Consider the following 10,746-nt stretch of genomic DNA (forward strand, 5'->3'; position numbering starts at 1 on the left):
TGCCTTGGGAAACTAAAAATGGTACAAAATTCTAAAAACCATATCAGTCTTTTGTAAGCAAGTTCATAATGTCATCATCCAGTATACTTATATCATTTACATCAAATAAAAAATGATATTTCAGTTCACAGTCAGTACAAAGGATACACAACACATGTTTACAGGTAATCAAAATCTGCTACATACAAATAAATAAAAGCTCATAAGACTCAAAATTCTAATACTTACAACTAATAAGTAGCATTTTAGGTTACTATCACATTATTTTCAGCATGCTCCACCACCAAATAAACCTCACAGTTTGCCATAAGCCCTCAGGGAATGCATGGTTAATTTAGCTTCTACAAAGCCTATATTCAGCTGGCTTTTAGCATCTCCACAAGGAGTTAAAACGTAAAAGAGCAAAGCATTATCACATCCCAGCCTATGAGAACTCACACCGCATGGTAAGCTAGAATGCTTTAAGCTAATGATGTTTATAGCTAACCAAATCCAATTTCTGTAGTCCACTGTAGCTCTAGTCTGTTTGTGTCATTTTACATGAGCTTTCTTTATTATTTTGAATTTTCAATCATTAAGACAAAGGCTGCACTTGGTTTCTTTTAAGCATCAGTCTAGGAAATGAACGCTTCTCTACAGAAATAAATTCCATTTATCTCCCAAGGCTACTGCTAGGTTGTAAATGTTAGTGCTTTCATTGCATTCAGAATGCTTCAAAACTGAAGGTACGACCTAAAAATGAGAAACCGTAATTGAGAGTGCTAACATAATAGAGACAATACTACAGAAACAAACAAAACCAGCATTTTCCTCTGAAGATACAAATGGAGATCAAAGGTCAAAATGTATATCAGTGCTGATCTACTACTATACACTGAAATGAAACCAGTCTATAGACTGGAATGAAACCCTTAGTTACATCTACAATGGTCCGTGAACGTTCATCTAAACCTTGCAAATTCCTCTGAAGAGGGTCCCCAGTGCACAGACTTCAAAGGTAAGGAAAAGCATTGCTGTTACTTCAGGTCTTTGCAGGATTAGTGACACAGACACTGGGTATCAAAAATCATGATTGGTTGGAAACCTACTCAGAAATAGGTGAAAAGCAGTACTGAGAAGCCTCTTTCAATGCACCACTGGGTGAAATGACATCTATTGATCCATTGTCTTCAGGGTATGTTTCCAACCACCCAGCTGCAAACTTCAGACTAACATTTCATTATTTTCAAAATAGTTTCCTTACTACAAAGTTGGAACAGCCTTTTGTCCGTAAGACAACACTATGACAAGTGATCATGTAGACATCCATAAGCACTTCACGGCCTATAGTTCTGCCACTGATTAAATTGCAAAGATGAATTCAAGGTAGAAATGTGACTCTTCTGAAGTCTTGAACATCAGATGAATGAACTGGAATTTTATTCAATGCAGTGCTGCTTATGAATATTACAGAAAACGAGTTTTATATAATTCTACAGCAGCACTTGGTAAATTGTGATATAATTCTGCTCTGTCATTCTAAAGTGTCTTGTTTATTTACCATGAATTCTGATCCTGAAAAATCAAAGTTCTCTTAAAATACTATTGGAAATAGCATACATTAAAAAATCAAGCATTATGACAATTAATTCCACTGACTTCCTTCCCAGAAAAAAAATCCTATAAAGTGAGGATATCAGATTTTCTTGAATACCGATCACAATTTCAGAGTAAGACAAAGAATTATCAAAAGGCAAATAGGTTCTAATTGGATTAAAATAATATTAAGAAGCCCTAAATACATTTCTTAGCTATGCAGCTGTTAAGATACTTTATCACTGAATAAAATAGGATAGGCAATTCATTAGTTGCCTCAACCTGATACAACCTACTTAAGACTTACTGCTTCATCTGAATCAGGTTTCCCATCTTCAGCAGTTCCTGCTACCATGGGCAAAGACCTCATTTAGGCTGGCTCTCCCCCAGCACCATCAATACAGGAGGCTACACATTCTAGAGAACATTAGTTGAAACCTTGCTGCCTCTAAGCAACTGAAATAGATCTAGTAGAGATACTACTCTTCAAATACCCTAAGTCAGCAGAAATGCCAAACTTGGCCATTCCCTCTCTCATCACAAAGAATAATACCACTCTATCGCAGAAAAACTACAATATAGAATCAGAAACACCAAAGCAAGAGACTGATTTGTGTCTCTGGATCCACAGGCATAATCATAGGGAATTCCTAATATGTCCAGAGTTCCCTATCATGCTTCTGAAGGCAGGCTGCCTTTTAGACACTTTCCACTAGATGGTTCATAGCCCCATTAATAGTGAGGGGGGTCTCCACATTCCAGGAGATTTAATCTACCTGCCTAACAAGCAGCTCTTTGAATTAGGGTCTGCAGGGCGCTGTGGTTACCAGTAGTAAAGGGGCCCCTAGCAACACTCCACTTCCTTTTCAGTCAGCAGTATCTGGTCTTCCCCTGTAAGTGATGCTCACTGTACATTCTCTGCCTCTGATTCCCTAGGTCAGAAAAGAAAATCCTTCTTTAGGTTGGCCAACTTGGTGGCAGAGAAGGGAACTTCCTTGATACTAACAGAGTACCAGTCTACACCTTCTTCATGTGTATACTCAGTTTTTATCAGAGAAAGAACAGGAGTTGTCAGAGTTTTGAGCTTATTTAGGCTCATCCTTATCTCCTCCAGGTTCTCTTGCAGGTACAAGTCATTACCTGGAGGGCCAGAAGCTACAGCTGGAACAATCTTCTTGTAGTTACTCAACTGTATAGATTACTCTTACTACTACTATGATCATGAAAACAATGAACCACAAAGGCTTGCCTAACAGAATACATCTAAGATAGGTGCCGCTGAACAGACTGAGACAAGAATGTTTTCTTTCATCTCCCTACATATACAAATCTATATAACAGTTGAACACCATAAATCATTGCTAAGTTTGTATTTTTGCTGGTGCATTTTATCTGAAAGCTGCATACCGTGTCCTACAAGATTTGTGTCATTCTCCTACTTACAGATAGGAAGTTTTTAGGCTGCTCAGCTCTGATGCAAATACTGCACTCTTAAGACAGCTTGCCTCTATCAAAATCATGCTCCATTCAAGTGAGAGTGGGCAATGGATTTCGTTACTGACTCTCTTATTCTGTTAAGTGATCAAAATTCTTAGCAAAGGAGACATGATTACACACAAACACTGAGTTGCAAGAAATACTGGGGGAAAACAACACTGCAACTAAATGGTTTTTCTGAATCTTTACTTTAGTCCAAGCTACTGAAATCAATAAAGGAACAACTGTAACAAATGATATTGCATTTGTTACAACCTTGTGCTAGTGGATCTTCTCTCACCTCCATTGTTAACCAAGCAAACTGACCCTAAGCAAGGAAAAGTAGCCACCACACTGCTGAGAAACTGCAAATTTCTAAAGAGACAAGTTCTCCAAAAATCAGGGAAACAAAAAGCTGCTATCAGCTCCCTGAGACAACGCACGATGTTATTCTGGATGTAAGCAGCATGTGTTCGGCTTTAAGCCTACTGATGCATACAGTCAATACAATGCTTTAGCAAAGCTAAACAACTCTCATACTGTCCTAGGTAACGTCTGGTAACACACTTCCGTTATCACAGAGAAGCAGTGCTCCACAGCAGCAGACACTTCAAGCAGCATTCCCTAGAACAGCAGTTGCTGCTTCAAGAAATATGTAAGACCATAGAACTGCAGTAGTTGAAGACAACTTATGTTATCTTCCTGGGCATCTTGCCCTAACTGTATTACCAAGAGAATCAGAGTTCTACATTTAAAAAAATTCAAAAAAATAAAAAAATAGTAGATGAAGTGACTAGGGGGTTTATTTAGAGAAGCTCAAACATTCCAGCCAACCTCATTTGCCACAACTGGCACAGCAAGTACCACCCAGCATCCTGCCTCCCCCACCCAAGGCCGAAATACAGAAACGCACTCGCACACACACTTCGAGAATACAAATTGCCAGTGGGGACAAGTAATAATCTCAAGGCTTGCATCATTTCACAGCCGAGTTGTTTGAAGACAGGCTAGCCATTACATAAAGCAGCTGTGCTATTTGGCTTCTCCCTTCATTCAATTATAGACTTGAATTTTTTTTATAAGTCAGAACTATTTTTCTCACTATAGATTTTGCTCAGTATGTAAGTAACTTAGCTATAGCAAAGCGCACAAAGGCTTCCATTTTGTATATGCCAGTATTTCAGGGATATGTTAGAGTTCTCCAGATACGTGACCGTACTGGCTGGGATTCTCTATGACTCAACAAAAGATCTGTCTTCAAAACATGTACAACTTTCCCTTTCACAGAGCTGACCATCTTCAGCATCCTTTGTGCACCTTTTTGTTACCAAAGAGTGTAAGGACAAAGACGCTTTTCTGTTTACAAAACAGAAGAATATACACCCAACACTATTTTCACTGACTTAGTTTTTATTACCCAGGAAGTAGGGACTTGCTACTATATTACACAAGCACTGTTTGTTTTTGTCTTGGGGTTTTTGTTGTGGGTTTTTGTTTATAGTTTTTAATGGCTGTTTGGCCTCTTTTGTTGTTATCTTCAATTAATCTGTCTGGTTTTGTTGTGGCTCTTTTTTCATGCCAGCAAACAAAACCTAGGCAGAAAGCTGCAGTTACATGTAAAAATGTGAGATGATTGTAAAATTATTCTGTATAACAAATGCACATACATTTATAATATTTTAGGTTGAAAGGAATACCCTTTTTGGTGTTGCACCTTCTGGACCTTAATTTTTCCTCTATCGCATTCTCTTAACTCTCCTTTCTCTTTGCTTTTAAGAACCACATGCTTAAAATTACAAAAAGAACCACAAATACTACAATACAACATGCAGTCTTTACAACACCAAACAGACCTTTATTTGGTCTTCTTTAAACCAATCATCACTGCTTCATCAGTATTATCTCCAAAATTTAAAAGTGTCAGCTAATTCTGTTTTTGCCCCTATCAAACCACTGCTCTGGTTATTGAAAAACTGAGAAGCATATGAAGAAAGGACTGCCTCATTTTCCTTTTCCCCATCCCCATATAGTAGGTGGTTAGATGTTTGAACAGACAGAACAGTTCTCCTCAGTTCAAATCAAGTCAGACCAAGCTATAATGAAAGTGGCAGGAAGCCTTCCTCTTGATGGTCACTGTTGCATTGTTTAAAAAATAATAATAATTAAAAAAAAAAATAAATCAATGGAATCGTACCCTTTAGAGGAGAAAATTTTCTGCAAAATCCATTACTACTCCATAAAAACCTCATATGGGGGTATTTACATAATGAACTGCAATTACTCGCATTATACTTACCTAGTGAAGAATGAACCTATTGTGTGCAGTGAAACATATCTGTTCTGCACTAATACACACACATTGGAAGTTACCTAGTGAAATAACACATCAATCATGGGTTAACACCAAGTCTGCACCCATACAATGCCATTTCCAGGTCATTAAGGAAAAACAGCTGCAGAATCTGCATTGGTCCAGGCTGCCAAGGCTCAGCAAGAGTTTAAGAAGAGGTGTGTAGTGAACTCGCAAGTTTTTTTGTTGTGGAGAGAGAAACCTTTTCTACTAAGATATGTGACAACAGTCAATGTGAACTGCAAAGATTGCACATGGTAAATATGTCTCTACTGGAGCAATCCTCAGCTCCTAGCTAGTAGGTGTAATGTCGTATAAAAATACAACCACAGCAATAGGAGCAGCAATCTACCTATTCAAATCTCAAGGCTCTGACTCTGAATCCTGCTAGAAGAAATTATTTTCTTTGCTGACACTACAAACCTGGATATGTATTTTAAAATTTAATGAAAACACATCAGTTGAAAGCCTGTTCTTCCTACTCAGTTCAAAAGTTCACAGGCAAAGTAAGGTGAGGTGTTTTGTTAGCATACCTAAAATCTGCCTCTTAATCTTTCTATATTAGGAGTTTGCTCAAATTTTTGAATGCATCTGAGCACCCTTCAAGTTAGATACACACCTTTACCCTACCTTGAACTTCTAACAGTGCATTCAGAATTCAACCATCATTCTCTAGGGAGTGCATGCAGACCAAATGTGGCTTCCTTGTACCCCATCACTGAGTCTCTCTCCTTCTCTTGAAAAAATACAGGGAAACTCACACGAAAGCCCTGTTCTACTTGTTGGACTAAGTCCATAGTTGTTCTGTTACAAAAATGAAAAATAAGACCAAGACAATGGTGAGGAAAAAGCCAAGCCATCATTAGGCTGCAAAGCAAGAATCATGTATGACTAGAGTTTTGGTTCTGAACTTCTTAATTCTACTCTCTAGAGCCAGAGACTATCAGTCAGCACCAATTTTCTCTTATGATGGTGTTTAAAAACCGCCTGTCTTTGCACTGTACCTGTGAGGGTGCAGCAGGTCTCTAAACACATAAAGTCTCTCTCAGCTTGTCAGTGCAAGTTCCTTACCTCACATTTCTTGTAACGACATTATCTAACTGCTAGTGCAGCATTTCACAGCACAGTGACTCTCAGTCACACTGGGGGACAGGGAAGGGGAGAAGAGACAGATACAGAAGGCAAGCACATGTTCCAGGCCAGAGTGAACCGAAGCATGAGCAGCCGTAGGCATGAATGTCTAAACCACAAACATATGCTTGTCAGGTCCACACATGCACATTACCCAACACACAAACTAAAAATAGATAAATACTACTACAGCACCCATCTTTCCCTTTTCATTTGTTTTTAATTTTTCTTTCCTTGCTCCTCACTAAGCCAAGAGTTGTCAGGGTTGGTTCTGAGTGTGGCATCATAAGGAGGTCCCTCTTCCAGCTACAAGTTTCTTTGATCTTATCATTAGCAAGGGTAGAAACTCCACTTTCAGGTTAAAAGTACCCATCTGTTTCTTCTACTGTCCTGTATCTTCAGCTACTCCTGTTTGAGAATTTCAGTATCTTTTAAACTAAGCAACTAAGTTAGCTTCAAATAACTACTCGACATTAATAGAAATGTCAGTTTACTGTATATTTTCCTGAACTACTAACTACTATGAAAGTGCCAGCAATACGTTCCCTTCCCATAACAGTCCTAAATTAATAGAATCATAGAATGGTTTTAACAAATTTCTTGCTAATGTGAAATGAATTCTCTTGCAGTAATTAAAGTTAACGCACAGCATGTTTTAGTCTATTGCTTTTTCCTCCCCAGAATAAGTAACAACTTTATACTACACTTGATACTAATCATCAGGGATACATTGGACACATGCTCTCTGCTATGGAGAGAGAAGGCAAAATGTTGAGTCACAAAAACTTTTTTATTGCAGCGTTGCATACAAGCCTAAGAGCTACAAGCAAGTTCTCATGCTAGACACACAAAGTCTTTCACAGATAGTAAGGTACAATGAACGATTCCTTAGAGTTTCATAAGATCACTAACTCTGCTGTTTATCAATGCATGCAGTTACTACACAGTGAGGAAGAACAAGGACAACACTTTTTTTACAGCTAGATTTGTAATTCAGGAGCTGTACTCTAGCTAAAACTAAATTACTGCAAGCTAGAATAAGAAATGGAACTAATTCATTACTATGGAACTAGAATAACACCAGGATAGCATGCAAAAAGTTATTCTGATTGGACTGAATGGATACTGGATTGCATATGACTTCACATAAAATGAAACTGTAAGCAGATATGTACTCTAAGCATCAGCAGGTGGCATTAGTAGAGCATATTTAACATGTTTCGTCTTAGCTGAAGCCTTAGGCTACTTCAAAAACTTGGCAACTTTGTGTTAATTAAATTGTAAAGTGGCAAACAGTGATACTAGTAATAGTTACATGCCTGCAGGAGGCGAATCGAAGCTGTCAGTCTCTAAGGAACAGGCTAGTAAACCTTCCGACTGAAAAAAGCCTATTACTTACTATTAGCAAATTTGCAGTACCTTCTCATTTTGACAGCCAAGTCCCTTCAGGAGGGAATTATTCTACAATAACAGTAAACAAAATGCAGAATATTTACCAGTTAAACACTAAATATGTGAACCAGGATGCTAGGAGGAGTACCAGAACTCTATCAATAGATAGTCAGGATAAGAAAACAAAAAACAAACAAACAAAAAAAAACCCTGCAGTATCAGCAAAAGCAAATGCTAGTTATTCTGATACATTTTATTCTGAGTAGATTAAGAAATGCTGATTCCATTAAAGGAAGAAAATTGCTATGATTAGCAATGGAAGAGATTCATAGTTCAGTGCTTTCACAGAGCAGTTCCTAGTGAGCAAAGAACCAGAACTTGTCAATATCAAGGAGAAGTTATTTCAGAAGTTCTAAAGATCAAGCAAAAGCAGTTAAACTTTAAATTTTCCCTTTAAATTTAAGCCTGTACCTGGTACCTTACTCTGATCCAGAATACTGGGGGGGAGAGGAGGGGAGTCTTTCCAATAAATAATATTAAAATGTAAGAGGCATTACATATATTTAATATGCTATTAAGAGTCATCATAGACTTGAGGTTGTCTTCAATAAAATTAGCCAAAGGCATAAGTCATCCCATCCAAAAACCTCTACTGATTAGCCAGAAATAAGTGTAGCTTGTTCATCACATTCTTCCCATGTAACAAGGAAGTCAAAGGCAGGAACAATACAAAAGACTCAAAAATAACTTGTTTTGGTGTTTAGGTTTGGTTTTGAGGGGTTCTTCACAATATATTTTACATATAGTGATCATTCCAAAACCTATTTTGTAGACCCTAAGTTAGATTTACTAAGCAGTATAATGACAGAAGCCTTAATAAAATACACAGAACAGTACTGTAAACCATGTCCTCTGCACTATTAGAAGATGCTGACCAAAGGATACTTAAAGGGCTTTTGTCTACTGTATCTCATAATCCACTTTTATGAATGCTGCCTCAACAGTCTCTTCACTTTAACACCAGTAAAGCAAGATGAAAGTTTAGTCTCATACTAGGTGAGGTAAGCTTTTGTACAAGAAGGTATGCTTTTATTGAGCACATTAAAGGACCAAGTGACTTCCTCTCCCCAGCCTCACACATTTTCATAGAACTAAAATACAATTACAACCTCTAAGTTCACCTCTTGTGCCTTCTCCATGGAACCAAATAACTAAGTTCTTCCTTCTGAGGAAGGCAAGAAACCTAAATGCTTTTTTCCAGAAGACTTGGTGGAAATAGAAGTTACTCAGACTACAAGAAGTGTTGTATGAACCCATACACAGTTATTGCCTGTTGCCACATAAAAATTAGATACAAGTATTCCCTGTTGTAGATCATCTTGCAAAGCAGATATTGATTACACCACTAGTATTTCAAGGCTAGTTAATTTTTATGACTTTCACAGTAAATTTAGTCTTTTTCTCTCATTTCTATCAAAACTCTGTTTCACCATCAAGCCACTGTAAACCTTCACACATAACCAATAAGAGCAAAATGATCATTGGTTTTTAGTTCACCCTGTGTAAACCACTTTTTTTCACTAAGAACAAGCAGACCAAGTAATGGTAGAGGGTCTGAATGGCAAACAAAAATGGCGGGATAAAATCCAGATGACTTATCTAGTGAACAGTACAGGGCTGGCAACCTATCAACAGGTACTTAACAGCAACTCACCTGAAAGCATCACCCCCCCAAAAAAGATGCCTAATTTACCTCTTGTTATTCCTTCAGCAGAATATTTAAAAAATAATAATAATTTTCAAGCTTGCTTATTCAGCCTCAACCCCCAAGTCTTTTTTTCCACCCCTTCTTCCTTGTGGAACAATGGCCAAGGTTTGCTTGGCAGAGAGTTCTGGACACTGTTACCCAGAACATCAATCAATTTCATTGTAGAGGTCAGAGTTACCACTTGCTGAGGCCTAAAAATTTTCCACTCTGTTCCCAAGACCTCCTTTCCATCTTAAAATCAAAGGAGGCAAAAGACAGGGTATCTGCCAAATCACCATTTTCAAATCAGGATTAAAGCATTGCTTTTATGTTTTTAGAGTTGGCTTTTGTTTTGGTTTTGTTTTGTTTTTTGAATTTCAGACTAGATTCTGAAATGTTGTTCAAGCACCTATAAATAGAGATGGACATCTACTAGGATTTTCAAAGGCATCTGTCTGCTCAGATGCTGTACTTGGTGAGGACTACAATTGCTTTCCACATACAAAACAGCAGCCAGCATCTCTCACCCAAAGTAGTAATTCTTAAGTGTTACACAGGAAAAAAAAAAAAAAAAAAAAAAGGCTGTAAATTCAGTATCTTTTTCCAAAACAACACAATCCACCTTCATTAATACCATATATGTGCAAATTATATTTGAATAGCAATAACTATACGCTGTACTAGCCAACATCTACACGTATGCTCACTCCACATATCCTGCAACCACATAGCCCAGAAAAATACATTTATTCAGACTTGACTCTTACACAAAGAAATTTCAGCCAGTTCATTAACTGTTTGTAGAGCAAGTAGCAACAAAAATAGTAGCTTCATTTATAGTGAGTCAAATCTGTATGTTACCAATATCCATCTCTGAGAAAGTGCTACAGATTTGGCTCTGGAATTTTTACTTCAGTTTTCTTTGAGATCTTACCAATTAGTGTGTTTTTCATAATCTAGTAAAACTTAAAAACCAAAACTTAAAAGAAATCGATCTTTGGCAAGAAGACAAGAACAGGCCTTGGCTACTGAATGCCCTAGGGTCTTCATTACATTCCTTCCACATCAGCATGTA

The sequence above is a fragment of the Coturnix japonica genome, chromosome 15, assembly GCF_054131305.1.
Source record: "Coturnix japonica strain WE chromosome 15, WE-NBRP24, whole genome shotgun sequence".
NCBI lineage: Eukaryota > Metazoa > Chordata > Aves > Galliformes > Phasianidae > Coturnix > Coturnix japonica.